The sequence below is a fragment of the Vitis vinifera genome, chromosome 10, assembly GCF_030704535.1.
Source record: "Vitis vinifera cultivar Pinot Noir 40024 chromosome 10, ASM3070453v1".
NCBI lineage: Eukaryota > Viridiplantae > Streptophyta > Magnoliopsida > Vitales > Vitaceae > Vitis > Vitis vinifera.
In genome coordinates, this window is record NC_081814.1 from 20039399 (window position 1) to 20059788 (window position 20390).

Consider the following 20390-nt stretch of genomic DNA (forward strand, 5'->3'; position numbering starts at 1 on the left):
CCTAAAAGGTAGTCCAGGAAAGGGAGTTCTATTCGAAAGGAATAATGCACTCACACTAGAAGCCTATAGAGGTGCAAACTATGCTGATTCATCGGTGGATAGGAAATCAATGTTTGGTTATTGCATGATGTTTTGGCCTTCTATATGTAGTCCTCAACCTCCATCTCTATTCTGCATTCCATTAGAACTAGTATAATCAATTCTTTTGTATGTATGTATGTACCCTTGCCATAAGTCTATTAATTGAAGGTTAGGTTGAGTGGATATTAAACCCTTTTATTATTGTCCAAACCAAAATCCCAACCCAACATAAAACAACTTTTGATGATTTTTTTTTTTTTTTGTCATTGTTACTTCTTACAACAATAAGAATTGATTAAAGCAAATCACCAAGCAAGTGAGGAAAAGAGACAATTAAATACTTGGTCATTGTATAGGTAATGACGTATCTCCCGTTGATGCTAGGATGACAAAATTGTATTTAAAGCTCCTGTTACATATAATCGGATAACCTATCTCATAATTGGATGTGGTAATATAACGATTTTAATTTAATTAAGAAGCATGCTATTTGTACATCGTAAGGATGAAAGTGAGGTTTCAATTATTTTGGAATCATTCTTGATTTCATTTTCATTATCACTTAAATTATCCAAACATGAGAATCGATAAGAAAATAAATAATATATTCATACCTACTTCTCATTCCCGTATCTCAAACATGCTCAAAGTATTATTTAAAATTTATGTTGTCATACTAATTGGGTGTTTGGCAAACCAACTTAAAGTGATTTAATAATTTAATTTAAATCATTAAGTAAATTAAAAATATTTGGTAAAATAATTTAATGATATGACTTAAAGTAAAAAAATAATTTTAAGTAATAAGTAAAACAATTAACTTATTTTTAATTTCATATCTTCATTTTATTTTTTTACTCTCATTTATCCTAGTTAACTTCACGATTTCCTTTGTTATTTTACAACTTCCACTATTACTCAAACTCTTTTGCCTTAATTATAATTTATGACTATAAATATGTCAATTTAATGATTTAGAATAATTTAAGTTAATTTCACCAAATAATCTTAATACATAAAGTAAGAATTAAATAATAAGTTTTAAATTAATAATTTAAGCATATTATTCATTTGATATATTTTTTGACTTTATATAAAAATTAAATAATTTATAAATATATAAATTTGTAATTAACTTTAATTATATTTGAAGGAATATTGTCCTTAGTTATTTCTAATTTACTTTTGAGGAACCAAATATAATTTTAGTGTGCTTTTTTTCCCTCTACTTTCAAGGGAAAAAAAATATTAAGGGATTATTTACTCATTTTTTTTAAATGAAAAAGAGGGCAGTTTAAAAAAAAATTATATTATTAAATGATTTAATATATATATATTTTGTAATAGAAAAAAATCTGTTTTTTTTGCTACATTTTTGTAATATTTTTCTTTTTTGCTTTCTTTTAAATTTTCTAAAAAATTTCTAAGTTTACAAGTTTAAAATATATATTACAAAAATTCGAGAAAAATATAAATAAAATAAAACAAAAAAGTGAAAAAATAGAAATAAATATTTTTTTTATGAATAAATAAAACATTGAAATATTATGGGGAATGATTTATTGACATTGTCCCGTTATCTAATTTAAAAAAGTACAATTTCTATCCTAAACATACCTTTTTTATTTAAATAATTTAATAAAACTCAATATGATTGTGGGCTTAACGGCATCAGAACTCGTTCAAGAAGGCAGCTCTCACGTGACGTCTTCAAAAGTGGGAGCATGCTCTTGCTCAAGAACACCGTTGGCTTCAAAAGTGGGGGAGTAGGCTGAGCTGCCAACATCAATCTGTAAAACCCATTACTCAGCTCTCATTCTCAAGGATCTCGACGTCTTTCTCTCCCTAAAAGTTTCCCCATAGGTAAGTTGAAAACCTAGTTCTTAAGTTTTATTTTCACCCATTTTTCTTGTAAATGTACTCTGTTTTCTCAATGAATGAATTCTCGTTGAAAAAACCGATTATGAGTTCTTGAAAACCTTTTTTTTTATTGGTTCCTGGGATAAACAGATTATGACCATCAACAGAAAAACCCTTCAATTGAACTGGGCTTTTTTTTTTCTCGGGTATGCTCCGTTGCTGTTCAGATGATCTAATGTTGATTTAATTTAGTTTAGTTAGTTTGGATGCCGAGAAAGGGTGAATCCCATCTCTGGACTGGTCCTAATGCAACCTTTTGGCCCTGTAAAATTTTATTTTCATTTTCTCTTCTTTTTCTTTGGTTTCTTGGAACCTAAACGGACCTTTTGGCCTCATTGGACAGGGGTTTTTGCAGAAATGGTTGGTACTTTTTTTCTTGATGTTGGTTTATCTTCTTGAGTTAACTACTAAAACGTGTTGGGCTAGGATGCACAGTGAAAAGGAAATTGACGATGAATTTTAATTTCTGGGGGTTTTTCTTTCAAGTTGATTTCTTCTCTTTGCATATGCATAAATTTCATTGTCTTTTCAATTGTAGAACCAATTGGTGCTTTTTTTTTTGGATGTCCTTTGGCTGGCGGCTTCTTCATTTCTGCGAGGGGGAAATTTTGATTAGTGTGAAAAAGTATTGGATGTATATATTGTGTTTGCATATGTTTTCTACTCTGATAGTGATTGATGATGCAAGTTAGAAAATCTCTGTGTGGTGTTCTTCGTTTCTTTTTGGATGAGCTGATTGTGTGTTGTTCTTCATTTTGTTTAGGATGAACTGATTTCAAAACTGTGTGGTTTACAGTGTTTCTCAATTTCCATACCCTATATTTGGCTCTTGGAAAATTTGAGGGAAAATGCAACGAAAAGAAAATATTTAAATAATAAAGAAAAAGAAAAATATAGAATTAAAGTTTATAAATTATTTTTACATCCTTCTTCAAACTCATTACACTTATTTTTCTTCTTTACAGAGATTAAACTATATGAATGAGGCCTACATAACTTCTTGGGCAGCCATAGTGGATCCACCAAAAATGGATGAAAGCCCAAAAGCGATCAGGTTCTATATTGTATCAAAAATAAAAATGACTGATTAATGGCCTGATAATCAGAATAAAGCTAGTTTAAGTAATTAAGTGGGGCCATTGGATCCTGACCATAGATTAAGATTTCAAAATAATTCCCTCCTTTTTACTTTCTACAGTAGCAGCTTTTCAAGACTTGTATGAGGAACTGAATCACCCACCACAGTTGGAGAAGTAGAGATCAGATGTTGGGGATCCATGTGATGAATCATGGAAGGGAGTCATGTTTTAGGTGAATTATCATTTTCATGTAATGCAACATAGGTCCTCTTTAACTATGTGCACAATTTGGATGATACGTGATGGACATCTTGGAGGCCAGCTCCATAATCTTTATAATTTGAAGCAACTATATGAGTTATGTCGATTTAGATTTAGGTTTATGTAAAATTATGTGAGTTTTATTCACTAATTGTTTTTTCAATTTATGCTTTCTATTAGGGATGTAAGCTCCAATGACAGTCAGGGTGAAATTCCTTACAGGTTACCCCTAGTGCCACTGATATATGAGATGCTTGATTATTAGTTTGTATTAGCATTCTTAATGATTTATTTAATTTTATCTATGGTTTCATTTTCTATAAATGCAGAAATTTGGCATGCTAGAAATTGAGTCAAAATACTTCTTAGTCTCACACTTTAATGAAAAATCTTCAATTGTTTGTCCTGGTATTGCTTATTTGTCTGGTTACTATAGTTGGTTTAGTTTAATGATTCAAAAAAGGAAATTTCATTCTTCCAGGGATTTGAGCCTCAATTCATTATTTGAACTCATTGGCAACGTGTTTGCGGGCTTACAAAAACTAAAAGAAATGTATAATTACTAGCCTGTATGACTTGAAAGGAAGCAAGACAGTTATACTATTGGTATTACATGGTGGTAGTGGTTTTTTTTTTTTGAAGCTTATGACACAATGATAAGCCCTCTTTGTATTGATGTTGTGTGTGTTAATGTTCTATCATTGGAGTGGAAACTAGTTGGCAGTTGCATGAATTATTTTATACTCATTTAGAAATCATAATGTTTATATATTATCTAGCCTCTTCTGTTGGTATCTTCTATCAGCCAAATTTCTAAGCCTTGAAAATCATATTTGGATCTATTGTCATAGGGATATATCATCAAGCTACTTTATTGAGTCTATATATGATCTTCTCGTCTGATCTCCCACTTGTAGGTTCCTTCATAGCAGTCTTTCTCATAACCCGTGTTATGTGTTTTTCTGATTATAAGACACGTTTTTTCTTGCCAAGAACATCCGAAGCAACCTTTTTAGTGGCATTATCCCTAGTTGGGACCACTTGTGGGACACGTGGCAGTAGACCCTCCATTCTGTTGGTAGATTTCAGAGAAAGACAGAGAAAACCCAGAGAGCAGGAGGCTCCTTTGGCAGTGTGGGTGTTGGTTAGAGCAGAGAGAGCAGGTTGGGGGAACTGTTAGAGAGAGAGTGTGTGGGACAGTTGGAGAGGAGGAGAGAAACTAGCAGAGGGATTTTTGTGATCATGATGGAAAAAACAGCAGAGGAAATCCGGAGCAAATAAAAACAAGCTATGGGGGGTGGGTGTGTTTCTAAGGTTTTTGAGAGAGAACAGGGGAGAGGCTTGGAAAAATGTTTTGAGAGCTGAAGTTGTGAGCAGGAGAGGGTGAAGTCTTGGTGGAGTTTTTCTAAGTGGTCTGAGAGAGGGAATTTTAAAGAGAGTGACAGGGGTATCCATTTCAGAGGGGAAGCTACGGTTTTGTTGGTCCTAGAGGAAGAGAGAGCGTTGGAAGCTGAGCAAGCTTTGCTTGAGAGGCTCAGGTATGCCCATTATGGATTTCATTCTCTTCATCATTTGTTTTTGCTGATTTTGAGCATTGTTTGCTGATTGGGTGTGAATATTGGATGTACAGACATTGCTTGTTGCTTTCTAAGTTGTTGATAGACTAGATCTTTCCGTATTCATATACTGCATCTTTGGTTTTCTTTGAGATTTATCTTCAATATGATTCAGCTTCACTGTGTATGGTATGAGAATCATGCTTCTGCCCCTTGTCTCTTTCACCTGCTTTTGGCCCTTTGATTAAAACATGAAAATGGACCTCATTCAATAGTTTGCTTGCTTGCTTGGCTCCTCTTGGGTCTCACCTGTTTTCTGTTTGTGTTTTTCTCTCTCTGTTAATGGAGGCCATGGGGTCAGAATTTAAAATCCATTGGGTTTGGGGAGATTGCGAGAGAAGGGTGGGGTGAGTTTCATTCACCACTTGATGCTTTCAAAGTAGATTGTGAAGGCAGTGAGGTCCGGGTTCAGACTGAGACTACCTTTGCTAGAGATCTGTCAGATGGATATCCCAAGTTTGTTAAAGCTGAAGGAGCTTTGGGATTGTACAAATGTCTTGTTCCTTTTTGGGGATGTCAGATTCCATATGCAATGATCAAATTTGCTTCTTTTGGGATCATTATTGAGTACAAGGATGCCATTCCTACTCTGAAGGATCAGTGCAATAGAAGTCTGCAACTTGGTGTAAGCTTTGCTGATAGATATGGCTGGTGTTTTCTGCTCTATTGTTTCTCATTCAGCTGATAATCTTGTGTCCTTCCTCAACAATCCTAAGGGAGTTGTGTCATCCCTTCAGCTTTGACTGTGCTAGTGCTATGACTGAGCAACTCCAGACAGCAAGGTGGGTACAAAGAAGGTTAAAAAATGCTGTGGAAACTGTTCAGAGGATTAAGAGAATGGAGCTAAGCAAAATACTTCTTTAAGGGGAAATTCAGACTTCTTAAACCAATGAACGTGCCTATTTGGACTGTCAATCCATTAATTATTATTTTTTTATTCTCTCCACTCCCTACATCTTCTTTGAAACCTTATAAACCCTAACTCTCTCAACCAAAGGGGTTTTCAGAGCTCAATCTTCTCCATTAATGGATGAACTGGAACAACTAGAAACTCACTCTTGTCACAAGGAAGCCATGCTTTGGCCTCCCAGCAACTTGCCCTTCTTGCTTACATCTACCTCAGATTCGCCCAAGTTCCCTTTGATCTGAGTTTCAATTTCATTCATCCTGATTATGATCAGATTCCTTGCATTGAGTCTGGTGCTTATGTGGCCTATAACAATAAGAAGAGTGGCAAACTTTTGAAGGGTATTCTGCATATTTATCTAAGTGGCCTGTGGATCAGAAGTTGCATTCAGATTTAGCATATGGTCTCTCAAGTTTGACATACAGGAAGCCAATTTTGTGGATTTACTGAATTCTTTGGAGCCTGGACATGCATATCCTGACGGGCAGAAAGGTCATCCTTTGCGAAATGGATTTCAAATACAGCTTTTAAATTTGGAACATGGATTCTATCAGAAATCAGATGCAGAAAGAATATCCTTGATAGGACCTAGTTCAGGACACTCCCTCCAATCACTTGGCTGTGACATGTGAATGATAAATGTCCTAAAGACACCATACCCATCAGAAGAACAAAGCAGGATAATATTTGTAGTGTATGTTCAGTGAAAAGATATGGAAGGAAGAGGCATGAGATCATTTCCTGCCAAGGTCTGCAGATCCAGACCTCAATCAATGAGAGTGGCCATCAGCATGGAGTTGTTTATGTTGAAGGAGATAAAAACTATGGAGTTAAAGCCACCATTAATGTTTGGGAACCCAAAATACAACAGCCAAATGAGTTCAGTTTGTCTCAACTTTGGATATTGAGAGACTCATTTGGTGAAGACCTTAACAACATTGAAGCTGATTGGCAGGTCAGTTCAGATCTACATGGTCACAACAATACAAGGCAACATCAAAGGAATCTCAGAAATGAAATATCTTTTCTCCAAGGTAGTGTTGCTTCAATTCTGATCATCACCAGATTCATTGGTTATTAAAGATGATTCGAAATCAGTCGGTTGTAGTGGAGAGAAAGGTTTTCCAGGTGAAGTCTGAAGATTACAATGGAGGAACGTGGATTTCAATAACAGAGAGAAGTCGAGGTTTTGTGGTTTCTTTAGGTTTTGGAGAGGAGGAGATGGGTTGGCTAGTGGAGCAGTTAGAGAAAGCTGTGGAGTTGGAGGATTCCAGGGGTTTCATTCGAAAAATGAGGGGCAAGACTAGGACTCATCTGATGGAGATATGTTTTAATAGCAGAGGGAGATATATGAAAATCACAGAATACGTTGCAAAGAGAAAACCTTTGGTCTTAGTTGTTCCAAGAGGTGTTAATGGCTGTGGGTGGGAAAACCTTAGGAAGGTGATTGTTTCAGTCCAAGAGATCTCTGTTCAAGCTGAAAGAGATTCGAAGGAGAAGCAAAAAAAAGCCTCAAGAGAGCAAAGGAATGTACAGAGGTGAGAGGACCTATGCTGATGTGGTGGCAGAGAAAGGAACTAGGAATGGTGCAGAGATGCCAGTTGGAAAATGGGCAAGAGCTGTGGTTTGTGAAGGCAAAGGAAAAATACGAGACTGGTGTGAGGTTGGAAAAGCTATAGCGAGAAGGGTGGGGATGAAAGGAATGGTGTCTGTAACACCCATTTCTGCTTACAAAGGGTGTTTTTTTTGTGGAAACTGCAAGGAAAGCTCAGTGGATTGAAGAACGAGGTAGTTTCACAGTGAGAGGAGAGGTTTTTGCTCTGAGGAGATGGTCGCCAAAAGAGAACTCAGTTGTTAATGGAAAATTTAGACGGGGGTGGCTGGAACTAAGAGGTCTCCCTTTCCACCTGTGGGATGAGGTGCAGTTGAGACACATTTTGCAGTAGTGGGGGAGGGTAACGAAGGTGGCGAGAAAATCCTTGAAGTTTGTTGATTTGTCGAAAGTAACATTGCGGGTGGAGATGCTTCCAAATGTCGTGCTTCCAACTCTATTAGAGGTAGAAGATGGAGAGTGGACATACATGGTTGCAATTACAGTCACTGGAGAAGATGACGGAGGAGACTCTATCAGGCCTGAGTCGAATCGCAGCAAGGACGAGCTGAGGTCAGCCGGGGGTTGCGTCTTGCAGAAGCCACAGATCGTTGAGGGGCTACGAGCTATTGACAGGACCATTGACTGCCATAGCTGGATGCCTCGTCATCGTTTCCATTTTAGTTCTTCAGATTCAAAATTGGCTAAGGGGGAGAAAGGAAAGGGAAGGTGGGTGTTGGGCCCAACGGCGGGAAGCAATTTCGGGCCAACACCAGACGTCTTTGAAGACCGTTCTGATTGGGCCCAATTTGGGGCGAAGGATTTTGGGCCAATAGCGGGTCCAGCCCATAAAGGATCCTCTAATGGCGGCCTAGCTATATCTTCGTCTTCAAAGCTCCAAAGACCAAGGCTCACGGCAAAGAATAAAATGTTGGAAGGTCTTCTTCAAGTGTCGTCAAAGTCGAAGGGATCTCCAGTCTCCGTAAGGCGCAGAGCAAGAAGTGGGCCACCGAGATTTGAGGAGGCGTCTTCTTCCCCGAAGCGAAGCTTTGAAGGAGCTGGCTCATTGGAGACAAATCGAGACACTTCTCGGGGCAAATCTCACTCCAGAAAGAGCGATCTCTCCACTGGTTTGGAAACATCCAAAGTTTCTACCGGCGAGATAGAGGGAGAAGAGGGGATTCTGCAATGCAAATTGATCAATGAGGTGCGTACTCCTTTCTCAGTTGTATCTGAGCGAGATCTTCCTCTATCTGGGGCTTTTGAGCCAAATCTTATTCCCGAAACCTCTGTTTTGGTTCATCCTTTTCGCTGTCACTCTTCTTCTTCGTTTCCGTTGGAGTCAAGCTACGCTTTTCAGCGTGGGTATGTTTTTATCTCTCCTGTGGTGAATGACAACCATCGTGGTGGTGCGTCCTGTTCGGAAGGTGTGGTGGTTCCCCTAGAAACCTCTAACCAAAAATTTAAAGACCGACCTCTCCTTAGGGAAACTCTCAACAACCTTGAGGTGCGTGGTGTCTCAGGTGAGGCTTCGTTCCCAGTGCAAGAACCTTCCACTCTCCTGTTGGAAGGTTTTCAGGTTGAGGGGCTTACGCCTCGGAAGATGGTCAAGGTTCAGTCGGTTCTGGAGAGTTTGAGGGTTAGAATTGTCAGGGATAATGGGAAAGGTGTGGAAGGAGAGAACAAGAGTGCTCTCTCTGCGGACAAGGTTTATTCCAGAAGAAAGAAGAAAAATGATTCTGGAACTCGAGGAGAGGATTAGTTCTGGGTGCGGGTTGTTTTTGTTCTCATGAAGATTTTAAGTTGGAATACAAGAGGTTTAGGATTTAGGAAGAAAAGGAGGTCTGTGAGAGGGTTTTTAAGTACTCAAAATCCAGATGTGGATCAGCTTCAGGAAACAAAGCGTGAAATTTGGGATAGGAGGTCAGTGAGTAGTGTTTGGAAAGGTAAAAGTCTGGATTGGGTTGCTCTTCCTGCTTGTGGGGCGACCGAGGGGGGGGGGGATTGTGATCCTGTGGGATTCAGTTAAGTTCAATTGTTCAGAGAAGGTGTTAGGATCCTTCTCTGTTACTGTAAAATTGAACTTTGATGAGGAAGGGTTTTTTTGGTTAACCTCAGTGTATGGCCCGAATAAGGCGGTGTGGAGGAAGGACTTTTGGATGGAGCTTCAAGACCTACATGGTCTGACTTTCCCAAGGTGGTGTGTAGGAGGGGATTTTAATGTGATCAGGAGGATATCTGAGAAGATGGGTGACTCTAGGTTAACAGTCAACATGAGGTGTTTTGACGAGTTTATAAGGGAAAGTGGTTTGTTGGATCCCCCTCTTAGGAATGCGGCTTTTACATGGTCAAACATGCAAGTCGATCCTATTTGCAAGAGGTTAGATAGGTTTTTGTTCTCTTCTGAGTGGGATTCTTTTTTCTCTCAAAATATTCAAGAGGCCCTTCCTAGATGGACCTCTGACCATAGCCCAATTTGTTTGGAAACTAATCCTTTTATATGGGGGCCGACTCCTTTTAGGTTTGAGAATATGTGGTTGCTCCATCCTGAGTTTAAAGAGAAGTTTAGAGATTGGTGGCAAGAGTGTACGGTTGAAGGTTGGGAAGGTCACAAGTTTATGAGGAAACTAAAGTTTATTAAATCAAAGTTGAAAGAGTGGAATACAAGGGTCTTTGGAGATTTAAGAGAGAGGAAAAAGCATATTCTTACGGACTTAGGCAGAATTGATCGAATTGAACAAGAAGGGAATTTAAATCTTGATCTAGTTTCGGAAAGGACCTTAAGAAGGAAGGAGTTAGAGGATTTGTTATTGAAGGAAGAGGTACAATGGAGACAAAAATCTAGGGTTAAGTGGATTAAAGAAGGGGATTGCAACTCTAAGTTTTTTCACAGAGTGACCACTGGAAGAAGAAGTAGGAAGTTCATAAAGTCTCTGATTTCTGAGAGAGGGGGAGACTTTAAATAACATTGAGGTTATTTCTGAGGAGATTGTAAATTTCTTTGGGAATCTCTATTCCAAACCCGAAGGTGATTCTTGGATGATTGAAGGGATTGATTGGGCCCCTATTTCTGAAGAGAGTGCAATTTGGTTGGATAGACCATTTTCGGAAGAGGAGATTCGAATGACAGTTTTCCAATTGAATAAGGAAAAGGCCCCTGACCCTGATGGCTTTACTATAGCAGTTTATCAAAAGTGTTGGGATGTGATAAAAGAGGATCTTATGAGGGTGTTTTTTGAGTTCCACACTAAAGGGGTAATAAATCAAAGTACAAATGCGACATTCATTGCTATGGTGCCTAAGAAAAGCCAAACTTTTAAAATCTCAGATTATAGACCTATTAGTTTGGTTACAAGTTTATATAAGATAATTGCTAAGGTCTTATCAGGGCGTTTACGCAAAGTTCTACATGAAACAATCTTTGGCTCTCAAGGAGCCTTTGTGGAAGGGAGACAAATATTGGATGCTATATTGATAGCCAATGAAGTGGTGGATGAGAAAAGAAGGTCAGGAGAGGAAGGGGTAGTTTTCAAAATTGATTTTGAGAAGGCCTATGATCATGTGGATTGGGGCTTTTTAGATCATGTGCTTCAAAGGAAGGGGTTCAGCCATAAATGGAGATCTTGGATGAGGGGCTGTTTATCTTCTTCTAGTTTTGCTATCCTAGTTAATGGGAATGCAAAGGGTTGGGTTAAGGCCTCTAGAGGTTTGAGACAGGGAGATCCTCTTTCTCCTTTCCTTTTTACTCTAGTAGCAGATGTTCTAAGTAGGTTGATGATTAGAGCTGAGGAAACTGGGATAACTAAGGGTTTCCTTATGGGGAGGGATAGGACTAGAGTGTCCTTGTTACAGTTTGCTGATGATACCATATTTTTCTCTAAAGCCTCTTTGGATCTTCTTCAAAACCTTAAGATTATCTTTTTGGTTTTTGGGCAAGTATCTGGTTTAAAAATCAACTTAGAAAAAAACACCATTTCAGGTATTAACACTAGGCAGGAAATGTTGTCTAGTTTGGCTTTGGTTTTGGAGTGCAGAGTGTCAGAGTGGCTTTTGTCTTATTTAGGCCTTCCTTTGGGAGGGAACCCAAAGACAATAGGATTTTGGGATCCAGTGGTTGAGAGAATTTCGAGGAGGCTGGATGGGTGGAAAAAGGCCTATTTGTCTTTGGGAGGGAGGATTACTTTAATTCAGTCTTGTCTGTCTCACATCCCTAGCTACTTCCTCTCCCTCTTCAAAATCCCTGTATCTATAGCTTCAAAGATTGAGAAGATGCAAAGGGATTTTCTTTGGTCTGGGGTCGGGGAAGGGAAGAGAGATCACCTAATCAGATGGGAGGTTGTTAGTAGACCAAGGGAGATGGGAGGTTTGGGCTTTGGGAAGACTTCTATGAGAAATAGTGCCCTTTTAGGGAAATGACTTTGGAGATTCCCTAGAGAAAGGAGCGGTCTTTGGCATAAGGTTATTGCGAGTATACATGGGACACATCCTAATGGATGGGACGCCAACATGGTGGTTAGATGGTCTCACAGATGTCCTTGGAAGGCTATTGCTCAAGTTTTCCAAGAGTTCTCCCCTTTTGTCCGCCTAGTGGTGGGCAATGGGGAGAGAATTCGGTTTTGGGAAGATCTTTGGTGGGGAAACCAAACTTTGTGTTCTCGATTTGCTGATCTCTACAGAGTTATTTCTGTGAAAAACCTTACTGTCTTAAATGTCCTTGGCAATTTCTTACCATTGTCTTGGAATTTTAACTTTCGCCGCAATCTAACGGATTCAGAAATTGATCTCCTTCAGAGATTAATGTCCTCCCTTCATTCTGTGCTTCTTTCCCCTTCTTCATCAGACTCAAGAGCGTGGTCTTTGTCTTCGTCAGGCTCGTTTTCAGTGAAATCTTTTTTCTATGCCTTGTTAAAAGATTCAAATCCTTTAATGTTCCTTCCGGCCAAGTTTTTATGGAGCTCAAAAGTCCCTTCAAAGGTTAAGGCCCTCACTTGGTTAGTAGCACATGGGAAGGTAAACACTAATGACAAGTTGCAACTCAGAAGACCCTACAAAGCCCTCTGTCCTCAATGGTGCATTCTTTGCAAAGGAAATGGAGAGTCGATTGACCACCTTTTTCTTCATTGTCCCGTTACCATTGGACTTTGGCACAGGTTGTTCAATCTAGTAGGTGTGATTTGGGTCCCTCCAAGGAGCATTGAGGACATGTTGGTTATTTCTTTTAAAAGCTTGGGGAACTCATTAAGAGGCAAGACACTTTGGAAAATTGCTTGCCTTACTTTGATTTGGATGGTGTGGCAAGAAAGGAATAATAGAATCTTTGAGGATAAAGGGAGAACGGAAGAGATGGTTTGGGATTTGATCCGGTTTTATTCTTCTCTATGGGCTTCTTGTACTGAAGCTTTTAGAGGAGTTCCTCTAAGCATTCTACAACTCAATTGGATTGGGGTTTGCGTTTCAAGAGTTTGAAGATTGTTGGGGTTTCTTTTGTTTTTAGAGTTCTATTGTTGGGTGTTTTTCCTTGGTTCTTGTGTAGGAAGGACCTCTCATCCTTCCCTTGGTTTTTTTCTCTTTCTTTTGTCTCTTTTTTCTCTCCTGTATTTGTTCTTTTATTAATATAATCTTCTTCGTTTCTGATAAAAAAAAAAAAACAATACAAGGCTATTCACTCATTGGACTAGTGATGCATGTCTGGCCACAACATGCTACAGTCTTCTCTGCTCAGGCTTTATTCCAATCGACAGTGAAGTAGCAATGGGCAAGATGGTACTTCTATGATGAAAGTTGAGGTAAAGGTGCAGGCTCCAAAGCTCCGCCATATGCATCTCAACTGTTTTGAAGTTGGTATACCCCAGAATGGTTAGACTCGTGAGCATACTTTGCTTGCCTTCATCCTTGGTGTCAAGGAAATAATAGGTTGTTGCAATGAGATGTATGCAACAACACCAAAGTATTCTAAAGCCAAGATGTTTACAAGATTGGTGGTATTGGCACTGTTCATGTTGGTTGTGTTGAAACAGGCATCCTTAAACTTGGTATGATTGTCACCTTTAGACCAAATGGAGCGCTACTGTGAAGCCCTTGTCCAGGAGCCTGAGGAAAACCAGAAGCAGATGCTGGAAGAATTGCAGAATCTTAGAATTGAGCACTCTACTTGCGTGTACGCAATTTCATCCACGAAGGCCCAAATGGAGACAATGAATCAAGACATGAATGAGCAGATCTTAAGATTTGCTGAGGATGGACATGACTTGGATTCCCTTAATCAGGAGCTTGAAATAAGGGCTATTACCTCTGAAGCAACACTTAAAAAGGCACATAGTCACTCATTATTAAGGATGAGTGCTGCTTGTGCCACTTGGCCATTGGTGGTATGCAGAGAGTTGCTGTTACTGCTAAAACTCCTCTTAGAATTAAATCTAAAGAAGTTTCTGAGATAAACTATAATAGATCTATGCAAGATAGGGGAAATTCTACACCTACCTCAAGTACTGCTGATAATCAGAAAAACGCCAAGTCAAAGGAAGGGCCAGACTGGAATCCAGACTTAAAATTCAGGAGTATAGGCAACCTACTAGGTTGTCCCTGCAGGCTTTAACCACCCCAACTGTGCTGTATCAAGTAAGACTGTTATTAACTGACCAAGAATCAAAGTTTGAAGTTGAAAATATGTTTAGAAATCAAATTGCAGGCAGGTACTAAATGTTTCGGATTGAATTCTTTGTGTCTGATTTCATTCTTCTTGAATTATGTTAGAGAATCTTGTTGTTGTGGGTGTTGCAATTGGGAATCGAATTACTTGGATTTGATTTGACTGTTCTGGATTCGTGTGGATTAATCTTGGTCTGATGAGTGTTGCGATAAAGAATTGAGGTTTAAGAATATTAATCTTGATATGTTTTGGCTGTTGCAATTGGGATTGAATTCTTTGTGTTTGACTCGATTCATCTTGATTTATGTTAGAGAATCTTGCTGTTGTGGGTGTTGCAATTGAGAATTGAATTGCTTGGATTTGATTTGTTTGCATTTTGATTTGATTATGCTACTAAATCTTTATTACTGGAAGAATTATACTTTCATATAAGACTGCTTTTGGTTCAATTCCACGCCAATTATACGTTATAATCAGGAAAACAGTTTCCCTAAGTTTGCTTTTTTAAGTTTATATCAAGGAACTCCTGATTTTAGGTTGTTATAACTCCAACTCTGTGAAGCTCAAGTACTCGTATAGTCAACCTAGGTGCAGATGCATTCAGAGCAATCTGTTTCAGATTACGATCACATTGAATGCGGTAATGGATTAAAGCCTCAATGTCCATTTAAGATACCCCGGTACCACACTCTCCTCCTCTTCCACTAGACCATCTTAAAGCTTCAGAATTTCCTCCCTCAACATATTAGGCCAGACAACATGACCTAACCTTTATTGATCTTTCCTTCCTCTTTATGTATCCTTGGACTCTCTTGCTGAGCATATATCATAACCCAATCCAAGTCATCACATGGTTCAAATAAATCTCTCCTCATCATCTTGCTTCAACCTCAATTCTTCCTCCAATTATAATTTCATTTTCTTTATTTCTTCACCATTAAAATTAAAATTACACTAATGATCAAGATTACTTCTTTCATGGCAGCACTGAGAAGCCTATGGAGATTGATCATCACTTTTATGAATTTGGGTTGGTGGAATACCATGTCCAGGTAAAACCTTTGGCAAGTTTCTCACATACTTTAAATACTACACTTTAAATAAGTTTTCCATTTTTTCCCCCGATCTTGATTGACCATTCACTAAACAGATTAATCAACTGCTCCATCATGTATCATGTATCATTTTTCATGGAAAAGTTACAAATTCAAAACCATGAGATAATCTAGACTCAAGAATTACTCAGTTTTGGGAATAAGGTGCATCCTAGGGCAAAAATAGTTTATCATCTTAGAACCATATCAAAATATTGACAAATAGTTTCAGAATTTATGACATTTTTGTGGTTAACAGTCTTCGAGTGAAGTAAGCGTTTTCTTGATTTCTCTTTGCTTATTGCGTTCATGTTGTCCAGCTTTGCTACTGACGCTTTTTAGGATAGTACAACTTCTGAAGCTCACAGGTATGAATGGTTTACGGTTCTTTGTTTATTTTGGTTGGTGTGTTATGAAAATGATATGAAATTGTCTCTGATTCTTGTTTCTCCTTGTTGATTAGTTTTTGGAATTATGTTGTCATGATGATAAAGAGGTTCTAACCACCTAGGTTGTCGACAATGTCCTGAACTTGGCGCAAGGGTTGCTCGACCTCGGCATCTATTCCGAAGATGTCCTCGCCATTTCTGTTCTCAACAGGTGCATCCTGCTATCCTACACCTTTGGTGGTGGTGATCATGTACTGTGGGGGCTCTTTTTAGAGCGCAAGTTAGCAGGACCACTACAAGAATAATTGGAAAATGGGGATTCAGCACCAAGCCTAAGGCAAATGAGGATTCAGAACCAACCGAAGGTTACCGGTTATCTCTTGTCTCACGCTCATCATTCATATTATGCATTTATTTTTTATTATTTTGAATTCTTGAATTTTCTTTTTAAGAGATAGTCATCGGAGAGGAGAGAATTTTCTAGCTCTGTTTTCCTCCTATGGTCACAGCTACTTAGAGAAAATTCATTGTTTAATGATTATAACAAATTGGGCCAAATTGTATATTTTTAATTTTATACATTTTGTTATAAATGCTGTTGCTTGATTTATTCCAAATTTAAAACTGAAAATAAGAAATTAGCCGAACTTCCTGATTTTCTTTAATTTCCTCCTCCCCCCCCAAAGAAAAGCTCCAATTTTAGCTTCATGTATAAGAGAAATTATTAAAATCATGAGCCTTATCCCATATCATAAGTAAGGATTGCATTTCTTTTCTTGTTGATGCTACCTGCTACTAGCTCTTTTGACAATCCATGAAATAGAGCTAGGTTCATACTCTGTTTCTGTGTTTTTCCTCCTCTGTTTATTGCTCTATTTCTTGTTGATGGTGGGGTGATGTCATCAATGGCCAATTTTCCGGGCGAGTATCGGAAAAAGGTGGAATCTCTGCGAGTACTGGAATACTGTCCTGACGAGTACCGAAAAATGATAGAATTAGTGTGAGTACCGGAAAATTGTTGAATCCGGGCGAGTACCGAGAAAAGGTGGAATTCGTGCGAGTACCTAAAAACTTTCCGGACGAGTACCGAAAAATGGTAGAATCAGTGTGAGTACCGGAAAATTGTTGAATTCGGGCGAGTATCGGGAAAAGGTGGAATCCGTGCGAGTACCTTAAAACTGTCCGGACGAGTACCGAAAAATGGTAGAATCGGTGTGAGTACCGGAAAATTGTTGAATCCGGGTGAGTACCGGGAAAAGGTGGAATCCGTGCGAGTACCAGAAAATTGTCCTAACGAGTACCGAAAAATGGTAGAATTAGTGTGAGTACCGGAAAATTATTGAATTCGGTCGAGTATCGGGAAAAGGTTTAATCCGGACGAGTACCGAAAAATTGTAGAATTAGTCTGAGTACCGGAAAATTGTTGAATCCGGGTGAGTATCGGGAAAAGGTGGAATCCGTGCGAGTACCTTAGAGCTGTCTAGACGAGTACCGATAAATGGTAGAAGCAGTGTGAGTACCAGAAAATTATTGAATCCGGGCGAGTATCGGGAAAAGGTGGAATCCGTGCGAGTATCGAAAAACTGTTCGGATCAGTATCGAAAAATGGTAGAATCAGTGTGAGTGCCGGAAAATAGTTGAATCGGGGCGAATACCGAGAAATGGTGGAATATGTGCAAGTACCTAAAAACTGTCCGGACGAGTATCGAAAAATGGTAGAATCAGTGTGAGTATCGTATCGGGAAAATTGTTGAATCGAGGCGAGTACCGGGAAAAGATGGAATCCGTACGAGTACCTTAAAACTGTCTGGACAAGTACCGAAAAATGGTAGAAGGAGTGTGAGTACCGAAAAATTGTTTAATCCGGGCGAGTATTGGGAAAAGGTGGAATCCGTGCGAGTACCGAAAAACTGTTCGGACCAGTATCGAAAAATGGTAGAATTAGTGTGAGTACCAGAAAATTGTTGAATCGGGGCAAATACCGAGAAAAGGTGGAATCAGTGCAAGTACATAAAAACTGTCCGGACGAATACCGAAAAATGGTAGAATTAGTGTGAGTACCGGAAAATTGTCCTGACGAGTACCAAAAAATGGTAGAATCAGTTTGAGTACCGGGAAAAGGTGGAATCTGTTCGAGTACCTAAAAACTGTCCGGACGAGTACCGAAAAATGGTAGAATCAATGTGAGTACCGAAAAATTGTTGAATCCGGGCGAGTACGGGAAAAGGTGGAATCCGTGCGAGTACCTTAAAACTGTCCGGACGAGTACCAAAAAATGGTAGAATCAATGTGAATACCTGAAAATTGTTGAATCCAAGCGAGTATCGGGAAAAGGTGGAATCCGTGCGAGTACCGAAAAACTGTCCGGACGAGTACCGAAAAATGGTTGAATCAGTGTGAATACCGAAAAATTGTTGAATCGGGGCGAGTACCGGGAAAATGTGGAATCCGTGCGAGTACCGGAAAACTGTCTTGACGAGTACCGAAAAATGGTGGAATTAGTGTGAGTACCGAAAAATTGTTGAATCCGGGTGAGTATCTAGAAAAGGTGGAATCTGTTCGAGTACCTTAAAACTGTCCGGACGAGTACCGAAAAATGGTAGAATCAGTGTGAGTACCGGAAAATTGTTGAATCCGGGCGAGTACCAGGAAAAGGTGGAATCCGTGCGAGTATCGTAAAAATAGTTTTTTAAAACAAAAAACAAGAAGCTTGTTTGAGTAAAAGAATTTGTATTGTTTTTAAAGATAATGTATTACTTTTATTTTATAAAAAAATTATAAAATTAATTTATAACAATATGAAATCAAATTCAAATTAAGTCTTATTAAAAATTAAAAATTAAATTTAAAATTATATAGGAGTTAAAGATAAATAATTTTTTTTAATTATGAAACAATTTTTTTATTGTAGTGAAACAAAATTTCTATAAGATAAAAATAATTTTAATATTCATTTTTAATACAAGTCGAATAAGTATTTTAATTAATTTTTTAAAATTTTTTGTTTGATCATAATTTCTCAAATTCAAATTAAGTCTTATTAAAAAATAAAAATTAAATTATTATATATGAGTAAAAGATAAATATTTTATTTTAATTATAAAACAATTTTTTTTATTGCAGTGATGCAAAAATTTCTATAAGATAAAAATAATTTTAATATTCATTTTTAGTACAAGCCAAATAAGTACTTTAATTAATTTTTTTAAATTTTTTGTTTGATTATGATTTCTCATGCTTTTTTTTAGAGACTTTTTTTTTTTTAAGTTTAAAAAATAATTTTTTTTAAGTTTAAAAAATAATTTTTTTTAATGATTTATAAAATTAAAGATATTTGATAAATTATTTTTATAAAAGGATTTAAAAAAATAAGACTTGTTCGAATAAATTATTATTTTTTTCTAAAAAACTGTTTTGATTTTTATAAAACATTTCAAATTCAATAATATAATATTAATTAATTAAATTTAATTGAAGTCTTATTGAAAATGAAAATAATTTTGTATACTATTTTAGTAGAAAATATACTATTTGATTATATGTTAGAAAGATGATATTTTATTATATTCATAAATTTTAGGTATTAATAATTTATTATTTAAGTGTTTAATTATTTTTAAAAATTAATAGACTTGTTAACAAATCCAAAGCATTAAGTTTTATTTAATTTGGAGTTAGGGAAAAAAATGAAAAATAATAATTATATGTGGAAGATAAATAATACAGTGTGTCTTTTTATTATTTTAAAAAACGGGTGAAAACAACTTTTAATTGTTTTATAAAAGGTGTTCTCTATTTCACTTATTTTTAAAAATTGGAAATAGAGAACAATAACCAAATAGTGTTATGAATTTTTAAAAAATGTTTTTTATTTTTAAAAATAGAAAATTGTTTTTTAAAACTATGTCAAAGTCGTAATAATTTCATTAATAATTTTTTAAGGATTTTTTAAAGTAATCAAATATAAATCACTTGATAGTGATAAAATTTTTATTTAAAAAGTAATCTATGATGTAAATATTATTAAAACTTAGGTAGTCAACTCTAAATTAAAAAATATTTGATGAAACCTAAAAATCTAAACATTTATAAAAATCTTTAAATTATCAAAAAATAACCTATCAATAAAAAATATATTTGATAAAATATCAAATATTTAAACAAAATTAAATTTTATTAGCAATTAAATAACATGTATTTGAATAATTGTATACGAATTTATGAATTAACAACTATTTAATTAAAACTAAAACTCTAAGCATTTAAAAAAAAAATCTCAAAATTAAATAAAACATCTTACAAACAAAAAATATTTAATAAAACATCAAATACAAAATTATAAAAAAATAATTTTGCTAGATCTATTTTTTTTGTATATTAGGATTCAAGTAAATTTAATTTAATTAATATTAAATAAATTTAAAAATAAAAATACATGAATATTTTATAAAATTTATTCCATATTCATGCTTACCTAATTTTTTTATTTTATCTTTTTTTTTCACAAACAAAATTAGTTTCATGGGGCAAAGTTGTACCTAATTTTTGAAATATATTGTTAAGGGATAAAATAATTATCAAATTGGAAATCTAACCCTTCACATGTTATTTATGAAAAAGTAACTGTAGACCCCCATTTGGGGCTCATTTTCTGCAGCTTGATTTTGCCAAGTGTCACGATCTCAAGGAGCCACGTGTCCATGCATGGTTGGTTGGTGAGGAATCAGGTTAGTGGTTTGGAGGACCAACGAGAGGTTGACACGTGGCAATGAGATTCCAAAGAAAAGCTGCAGGCCGTTGCAA

General features: G+C 36.7%; 1 long non-coding RNA gene across 1 annotated transcript; it reads left to right on the forward strand.

The window, feature by feature from the left end:
- Nucleotides 1-14841: 14841 nt before the first annotated feature.
- Nucleotides 14842-16474, forward strand: LOC100241100 (uncharacterized). The gene is made up of 3 exons (XR_002029404.2): nucleotides 14842-15156; nucleotides 15519-15566; nucleotides 15662-16474. It is a non-coding gene; the product is annotated as an uncharacterized LOC100241100 (long non-coding RNA).
- Nucleotides 16475-20390: the final 3916 nt, after the last annotated feature.